Raw genomic sequence first — 9690 nt, 5'->3', positions numbered from 1 at the left:
CAATAGTGACATGTAAATAACATTATTACATAACCGAATGTACTAAACGTAAGAATAAACTACGGCTGGGGATTCATGCACCAACACAAAGACATCTTTCAAAAGGAAAGATCTATGTTTTGTTCAATAAATGTTTCTTCTATTAATTATATGTTGTAATTGTATATTGTATATCCTTAGTATAATGGTTCAAAATGAAATTTTGTTGCTGGAAGTGGACGTTTATACGATGGTTCCATCAAAATGGACATATTCTACGCAACTTTTAAAAAGTACAAGCATATAAGCAATCACAACACACACCTAAGTATTCTTTTTTATTAATCTAACCTATAATGAAAACATACAACATTCACAATATATCATCACCAAATTAAACACACAAAACTGTTAGATGGTAATAAACCCGATCACGCATTGTTACATCTTGCAACACTATCAAGTACTAGTAAAATCCAAAGATCATAAAGATGATAATCACACCAACACCAGTATTTGATACGTTTATGGGTTGTTTTATGATCGATGAGATTGCCTTGCTTTTATTAGGAGTATTAGGAGAACTGTTATTCTCACCACCGGACGGACCTTTACCTTTACTTGCCTTTGACGAAACTAATTCATCTCGTTTCACGCGATCTTCTATGCCATAACCGTTTTGATTCATATCGATCGTACATGTATCCTCTACACAATTTACACATTAAGAAAAATTATGATCTTGAAGGTTTAACAAATCAACCACTATGTTGAAGTATGTTGGGAAAATATTCCTTACAATGATAGATTTGATGACAACAAATTAAACTGACTTGAAGGTTTAACAAATCAACCACTATGTTGAAGTATGTTGGGAAAATATTCCTTACAATGATAGATTTGATGACAACAAATTAAACTGATTTCTTAAAATCAAATAAATATATTCAAAATTTTCTTGAATAAACGGGATTTGATTATCTAGTATACCTAGGGTTGCAAAAAACCCAATTACCCGCCGAATAATCTCCGATGAATCATTTTTAAGAGCAATCCGTTCCGATTTTTAAAAATCCGTTTAATTAAACGGTCAACGTCAATTGATGGTCAAAATCGAATTTGGTAATCAAATTCGGTCAAAGTCAATAATGGTTAACATTTTAACATGAATTTAAACCAGAATTTTATAGTTTTTTTTAGCAAAATGAATAATTTTAGACAATTATGTTAAAGTTTATTTTTATATTTATGATTTTTTCTATATTTACACATATAATTATTAATATTTAATATTTAAATGTATAATATACAATCCGATTAATCCCCGATTAATCCCGAAATTACCGATTAATCCTTTTAAAGTCTCGACCGATTAATCCCCGAATAGCGAATTTTGCAACCTTGAGTATACCTATCTTTAAGACTATACAAAGAGTTACTATCAAGGTGATAATAGGTTTCGTACATAGTGCAAAAGTCTGATCTCATAACTTAATTAACCGTCTTTTCTCCGTGTTAATCTATCTAAGTTGTTGTAAACTCTGATCAAAATATAGCTACCTATAACTTTAGTAGATCTTCTTTTTGTTGTGTTATTGCTTTACGTATGTTTAATATTTTTTTTTTCTTGAACGGCACAAAAACGGGTCCTACACAACCTAAGGTAATAATAACCTAAAAAAGAACAGTAATATATGTATGTACCTTTGGATGCAAGATCCAGGGAAAATATGAATTGTGCAAATAGAAGGAAGAAGAATACAAGCATTTTGGTCTTCATTTCTCTGTACGTGGTGGCTATGAGTGGTTGCAAGTGTTGTGAACTTGTGATCGACATATGTAACATGTAAGTTCATGTTTATATGAATAATGTGGTCGGTGAACGTATATATGAGTATTTGTTCCCTTCAAAATGGGAATATAATAAAGTTGAATAACAAACAGTAAGAATAAGAATTTTATATTGAAATATCGTCCATCGTCCATGATAATGATATAGTGACCAATAAGATATTAACATGTTCTGGACGATATTTATGCAAAGACAGTTATTAGAGAATAATAATAATAATAATAATAATAATAATAATAATAATAATAATAATAATAATGGTTTGATATTTTAGGTAATCAGAGTGAGAGTGAGGTCGCTGGCCCATACTCATGAAGAAATTGGCAGATGTTTATTTCATAAAGGTTACCGCTTCTGCAGAATCCACTTTTTCATCATCTCCCCGACAATCGGCCTTATGGAAATCGCAGCAGGGTGATCACACCTCTGCTTGGCTAAGGGCAGTCCCTATTTTGGGGTTGGGTCAGACGATGAACGCAAAGACTTACCGATGTGTGTTGTGCTACCGGTTGGGTGTTCCATTGTTCTCTATCTCGACGGCATGCTCTGCCTGTTCAAGGGTTTTTACTGGGGATATTTTCGGGGATCACGCGGTGTCTTGTGCTGGTATGGTGGGTATTAAGCATCGACATAATGTTGTTCGGGATTCCCTTGTTGATGTTTGTTATCGATCTGGGATTTTAGCGAGAAAGGAGGTTGACATTGGGTTGTCTGGAGGGAACGACAGGGCCCTCAGACCTGCAGATGTGTTACTTTATTCCTGGGATTGTGGTCGCGATGTTTGTGTTGACTTGACAGTGTCTTCTCCTTTGACATAGTCTGGGCTTTCTGACTTTGTCCCTGGACGTGCTGTGGTTGATGCGGCTCGTCGGAAGCGGGTCAAGTACGAATCTAGCTGTCAGGCGATTGGTTATGGTTTCATTCCTTTCTCATTTTCTTCCCTTGGAGAATTAGAAAAGGATGCTGTTTCTTTGCTAAAGCGGGTTCAGAAGAGTTCGATGGCGCAAGATATTGGTGCCGGTGCTGCTGCTCATATTTTTACTAGGATAGGTTTTGCTATTGCTAGAGGTGTGGGGCCCAGATTGTCTCTAGGCTTCCCACTAAATTTTTGTAAGTTTTAATACTTTTAAGTTTATTAATAAAAAATAATAATAATAATAATAATAATAATAAAAAAGAAAATAATAATAATAATAATAATAATAATAATAATAATAATAATAATTATTTTATAATAATAATAATAATAATATTTATTATTTTATTAATATATTTATAATCATTAACACGGTTATTACGTCTTTTCACAATTTTAAGTGTGAAAATCATTCTCACTTTATGGGGATTATCACTAAAAAATCCATTTTTTTGAACTTGTTTGCGTGAGAGCCCATAAAAAAAAAGTTTGACAATTTGCCCTCGCAAGGAGCAAGATGCCTCTTGCTCCCTTGCATCTTGCGTCCTTGCGACCTTAGTCACACTTGAGAGCAAGAAGCAAGGTGCCTCTTGCTCCCTTGCTCCCTGGTGGAAGCAAGGACGCAAGGTGCCTCTTGCTCCCTTGCTCCTAGGTGGAAGCAAGGTGCATCTTGCTCCCTTGCTCTCAGGTGGAAGCAAGGACGCAAGGTGCATCTTGCTCCCTCGCTCGCAGGTGGAAGCAAGGACGCAAGGTGCCTTTTGCTCCCTTGCTTCCACCTGGGAGCAAAGGAGCAAGAGGCACCTTGTGTCCTTGATTCCACCTGGGAGCAAAGGAGCAGGAGGCACCTTGCTCCTTGCTCTCAAGTGTGACTAAGGTCGCAAGGCAGCAAGAGGCATCTTGCTCCTTGCGAGGGCAAATTGTCAAACTTTTTTTTTTATGAGCTCTCATGCAAACAAGTTCAAAAAAATGGGCTTTTTGGTGATAATCCCCACTCTATGTGTGAGTGTAATTTATATGGCAGGTAAAGAATAGCAGATTATTCAAAAGTACAAAGCGATAGATCGATAGGCTTTTTGAAGATATTTATTCTACCTTGCTGCTTAATGAAGCACACCACTCGGATTTGATTTCTCGGCTATGCTAAATCGTTCAGAAAGAGAGTGTGATCAGAGAGTGCGTATAATGCACAATTCACCCGGTACCATGTCTCAAGCTAGGGGGCTTGATTACCCGAGTTTTACCCTCTATGGAGAGTCAATGTGCTCATTCATAAAGAAATTTTCTTGCTAATAAAAGAAAAGGTTATGTAGTTGAAAATTGTGTGGAAGATAAGTTAATCTGTTATTTGTTTACTTTAGCTTTTGCTCTAGTTTGATGAGATGTTTTTTAGTTATAAGGCGTACTTATAGCTTCGGCGCTTTGTCTGTAACTCCTATTTTTTAATTATTTTGAGTGAAAGTTTCGTCGGGGCAACTCTTTACACGAAAAAATTTATACACGGTTATAAGTACGTACATATGAACAAGTTTTACACACATTATAACAAGTGCGTAGACGGAAGTAACTCGAAACATATTATTTGTTGTAGTGATAAATAAGGAAAAAAAATATATGAAATATAAAAATTGGTGCCAATTGATCACCATTTAAAAGTTAATACGTTAAATAATTTCAAATTGCAAAAAATTTGGATTTAACCCATTCTTTTAAAGTTGAGCCCGGATTTATCAACATAAATCGTAATGTTAACCGAAGTAAACAGAATGGGCCCAGTGAAATGAGTCGGCCTTCTTAGCATATTAGGCTTACTTGCAAAGAAAATAGACGAAAATACATTTTTGTGTGAACTCGCTGTTTTTGTGTGAAAATACATATTAGGCCCAGAATCGTGTGTTTTTAGTTTGCACAAGCTTGCACAAATTTTGTGTGAACTCGCTGTAACCCATGTTTTTAATGTGTGCTCGATATTTTTTCGTACCTGTCCACTAAGTTCGCACACCATTTGTACGAACTCGAGTTAATTCGAATACATGAGTAACGAGTTAAGTCGTGACCTATTTTCTAGGCTGGTTGTAACCCAGCGTCAAAATTTCTCGTCAGATGAGGTGGAATTCGATGTGGCACTTTTTTGACACCCTTAACGCTCTTAATGTGGCGTCAAAATTTGTCGCCCCGGGCGTCAGTCTAGAATTCGACGGTGTGTCAAATTTGTTTCAGCCAATCAGATTTCGCCACATATTTTTATATATTTTTAATTAATATATTTTATACCCAACTACCAATAATATTTTACCACATCACTACCACATTATTTAACACTCCCATTTAAAAAACTTTATCTCTTGACCTTGCCACATCATCAAAAAGTACATCACTTGACTTTGACATCACCGTCAAGGTTAAGAATAGTCTTAGTGAGTACCCGTGAGTTGAGTTCGCGTGAAGTGACATAAATTTTCCGCAAACTCTTAGGTGTACTCTTCGAATTTCTATCTATATCTATAGAATTATAGATTACCACTTTTTTAATTTCTCATTAAATATGGAGTATATGTCAATTTTGAACCCTGATGCATTATTAAACAAAATAAAATAACATTCTGCTCAAAATATTGTTGGTTCCCGAAAAATTACATCTAAGATTCGTCACTAGATTAACCTGATTTTTGTTATCTTGTCTTTTAGAATATATACAAATTCGACCATGCGTATGGTATACATTATTCATGGTAAAACTTCTATTTTGCCAACTTTACTTGTATATTTTTACTTCACATATCGGATTTCATGGTTCTTTCTGGTCGGAGGTCCCTAGGAAGCAGCCTCTCTGCTCTACAGAATAGGGAGGGACGACTTCCTCTACCTGGGGACCGATAGGTATCCTGGGTAGAAGAATGACTTCCCTTTTACTTTAGGGTAGAGGAAAGGACTGCCTACATCTAACCTCCCCCATACTCCACTTTAGTGGAATTGGGTATTGTTATTGTTGTTGTTGTTGCGTATGGTTTGCATAATTGAATGATCTGTTCAATGGGTCCAATAAGTCGTCCAACAGTATGCCAATCAAGTGACCTCAGTTGAGTTTTCATGACATTCTTTTTCATATTAACACACTGCCACATCAGCGCCACATCATTATTTTCTCTCCATTTCTTCTCATCACTAACTCATCACAATTCATTCCCAACCATGACATACCATCACATAATCATTATTTTTATTATTAATATTAATTATTAATTATTATTAATTATTATTATTATTATATTATTATTTTAAATAATACGACATTAATAAAAAAATTAAAATGATATTTTAAAAACATAAATACTACAGTACGTAATTTAGTTTGTTATTACTCCATTTTTTATTATTATTTTTTATTATAAAAAATCGATTTTTTTTTGAAATGGTAATAAACCATTCAAATGTTTGTAAAATAGAAATTCTGGAAAACAATTTGCAAACATGGTATTTCCGGTCTTTGGAACTCCGGATTTCACCATTTCAACTAAAACCGGAGTTTGGAACTCCGGATTCTAACCTCTCTCATCAAAAAGCTGCCCCGTTAGCTGACAAGTTGCCCACCATGACCTAGCCGGAGTTTTGAACTCCGGTTTTGCAGCTTTCTGACGCCTGTCGGAAACCGGAGTTTAGAACTTCGGTTTTTGTTAAGTTTTTTTTTTTTATTATTTTTTTATTTATTTTAAAGTATGTGATTCTTGTCAATACACTTTTTCCACTATAAATTAAACACTATGTTATCTTATTTCTGCACACCTAAAATTTTAATATCTCATATTATCACCATTTATTATGTCTCATTTATCTCATTCCGTTGTAATGGATGAGCTAAAATTATGCACTTCTTGGGTTATGTTTTCTCAAGATCCAAACACCGCTCAATTATCACGTGATGAGTTTTGGTCTTTAATTACGAATAATTTTAACCAACAAGGTCCAAGCGTGACTCAAACAAAGGAACAATTAAGGTCCAAATGGTCTGAATTGATGCAACCTTGTCGTAAATGGGATGCAATATGGCGAAAATCCGCTCGTATGAGTAAGAGAGCAGAAGGTTCTCACGAATTTAGGGGTCGAGTTGAAAGACAGTACGAACGTGAAAATGGCGAATTGTTTGAATATTTTTATGTTTGGGAATATGTTAAGCGGTTTACTACGTTTGAGCAGGAGAGTACTTTAGAGTAGGTGTTTTCATGTTTTAACTTTATGTTTTGTATGTTTGAAGTGTGTTTTGTATTTGCATTGTAGTCCACATTCAACTTCAGTTTAATAATAGTGAAACTAGTTTATTATCACGCACACCAATCATTACACATAAAATAACACCGAAGTCATCAAAGATAACATAACTAACATAAACGATTGACGAGATTCCAATACATGTAAACAAAACATAATAATGTAAACCGGCCTTTGGATTTCCGGTTTAAGTTAAAGATGTTTAACAGTAATATCTGCAAGAACAGTAAAAGCTGCAAGAAAAGTAAAATCGGCATTGGCAAATCTGGTTTTTGAAACCGGCGTTTATAACCCCGGTATACTTTATGGTTATAAAAGGGCAGGTTGCATGTTGCATAATCATAAGTAAAACATAGATCCGAAGTACGTTTCAATTGATGTATATTATGGCTGCGATTTTGCTGATGAAACAAAATTTGAAGGAGGCGAGAAAACTACATTTAATAATGTTGATGTTTGTGGGTTTGATCTGCAGAAGTTGAACGAGTTCATTCGAGAAAAGTTACCGGAAAATCCCCGTTCAATGGACATTTACTATTACAAATAAGGAATTGTCGAACCTGAAACAATTTTGTCTGATGATGATTGGTATGCATTACTAGGGAAAGCTTGTATACTTTCTGAAAAAATCGAGTTGTATGTTTTATATGGCGTTTTTGAAGACGCCCTTGAATTCAGTAGGGTATATGATATTAATGGTGAATATTATAATGCATAAAATAAGTTGTAATGCATGAATTTAGTAGTGATTTTTATTATTATTATTGTTATTATTATTATTATTATTATTATCAATGTCATTATCAGTTAATTAAAAAAGATGCACACAATTTTTAATGGAATGCACAAATAAATACGGTTGCATCACTTTTTATATAAAAAAGAACACAATACGGTTACAACTAATGGTATACAACCATTCAACGGTTACGTCTCGGGGGTTGTCGGTAATTTCTATGACCACCGGTTCCACAATCCACATCTCGTATAACCCTCTCACTCCTCCTGAGTGGTTGAACTCCAGGTATATCCTCATTAGTTATATCCTCATTCTGACTCGTTTGTGATGTACTACCTAGATCCTGCATACGTATAGGATCGTTTACGTATGAATTTTGTGGAGGGTGCATCATACGGTGTGGACTGTGATGAGGGGTACTAATATCCAGGAGACTCACATTGTACTCGTCCGTAGACAAATCCCCAAACATGGATGATTGGCCATGGTCCGTTTGATGAGTACTATACTCGGGACGTGGGACATACTGAGTGTTATGATCTGATGTATACTGGGTCCCCGGGGTATACTGAGTTTGTGGACGACTATATTGAGACGGGTCATAGTAATAGTTCGGCGGAAAATTGAAGGACTGTGTAGGATAGTAGTTAAATTGACCATGTGGCATATGATGCGCGTAGCCCATCACTTGACCCGGTAAATCATAAAATGGTTGCGGGTTCGGTTGACTATCCGGCCGCATCTGAGTTGAAGCCACCTCACGCACCATATGAAGCCCCTCCTGCTGCATATTTGTTAAAAGTAAATAAATATTAGTTTAAAGGTAATTATTTAAACTATGGTACATGTTATAAAAATAAAAAAAATAACAACACTGTTACTTACAAGGATACTAGTAGTTCCTGCCCAATTAGGATATGTGTTGGGGGGATAAACGTTTCCCGGGTCTATAATGTGCACAACTGTGCGCGCATAGTACCAACTAAAGTAATCAGCAGACGTGCCCAAGCCGTCCACACCCACATGAACCGTGTTACTTCGGTTCCTCCATTTCTGGATGTACGTAGCTTGTGTTCATTTGTTAACAAATTAACTCCCGCTTTGGAATGTAGGCTTGTGTTGTGTATCCTTTCATGATCAGCCGCATTCTACAGTCCGTCATTATCGGGAACATATTGTATCCACCCGTACTGTCTACATACTCTATTCGGAAGATGCATCTCAATATCAGCCCAAAAAATAATAGGGCCACGATATGCCCACAAGCCTTTGTCAGCTGTACACTGAGGGGGAAGTCGATCGAGATAGAATGTTGCATATGGAAGCCAATCAAACTACAATAACATAACATAATCAGACATTAATAAAATGTTATCAAAATATCTATATATGTCCTCATTAATGTAAAAGGGTTTACGTGTTCCTCGGTTAAAGCGGTAAGTGCTGCGCGACACGTTACCAGAACATGTGCGGGCAAATTGGAGTGTATCCGTTTACCATGCCACCTACATACCCATTAAGTAAAAATAATATATACCAATTATGTAAAAATAATATATTTTATAATAACGCAAACAATTACAATCAAATAAAAATATTATACCTGGCACCATACGGTTTACGAATGCCCACCCCTTCCGGGTGTACCAGTTTAATACGTATATCTGAAACTAGTTGAGGTGCGAGTGTTGGAATTCTTGCATACGCCCAATGTTGTACTAAAAGCATCGCACCATTTATGCCCTTAGCGTTAGGAACTTGAGCAGTATGACACAAATTTCTATAAACATGTGCGAGAACCGCACTACCCCAACTAAGACGCGGTGTGGCCGGACTAAGGTCAAGCAAGTGATATATGTAGCTCAACGGTACATCATGGGAACTCGAGTCCGAAAATAGCAAGCCACCCATCATAGCTAACATGTATACGCGTGCTCATTG

At 35.8% G+C, this 9690-nt stretch overlaps 1 long non-coding RNA gene across 1 annotated transcript; it reads right to left on the bottom strand.

Annotated features, from left to right (window-relative positions):
- Positions 1-298: 298 nt before the first annotated feature.
- LOC139844703 (uncharacterized) lies at positions 299-1824 on the bottom strand. The gene is made up of 2 exons (XR_011758069.1): positions 1684-1824; positions 299-687 (listed from the first exon to the last, which is right to left on the bottom strand). It is a non-coding gene; the product is annotated as an uncharacterized lncRNA (long non-coding RNA).
- Between the last annotated feature and the right edge of the window lie 7866 nt (positions 1825-9690).

This window comes from Rutidosis leptorrhynchoides, chromosome 4, assembly GCF_046630445.1.
Source record: "Rutidosis leptorrhynchoides isolate AG116_Rl617_1_P2 chromosome 4, CSIRO_AGI_Rlap_v1, whole genome shotgun sequence".
Lineage (NCBI taxonomy): Eukaryota > Viridiplantae > Streptophyta > Magnoliopsida > Asterales > Asteraceae > Rutidosis > Rutidosis leptorrhynchoides.
The sequence above is the reverse complement of the archived record's forward strand: the minus strand, read 5'-3'. Positions and strand labels throughout refer to the sequence as shown.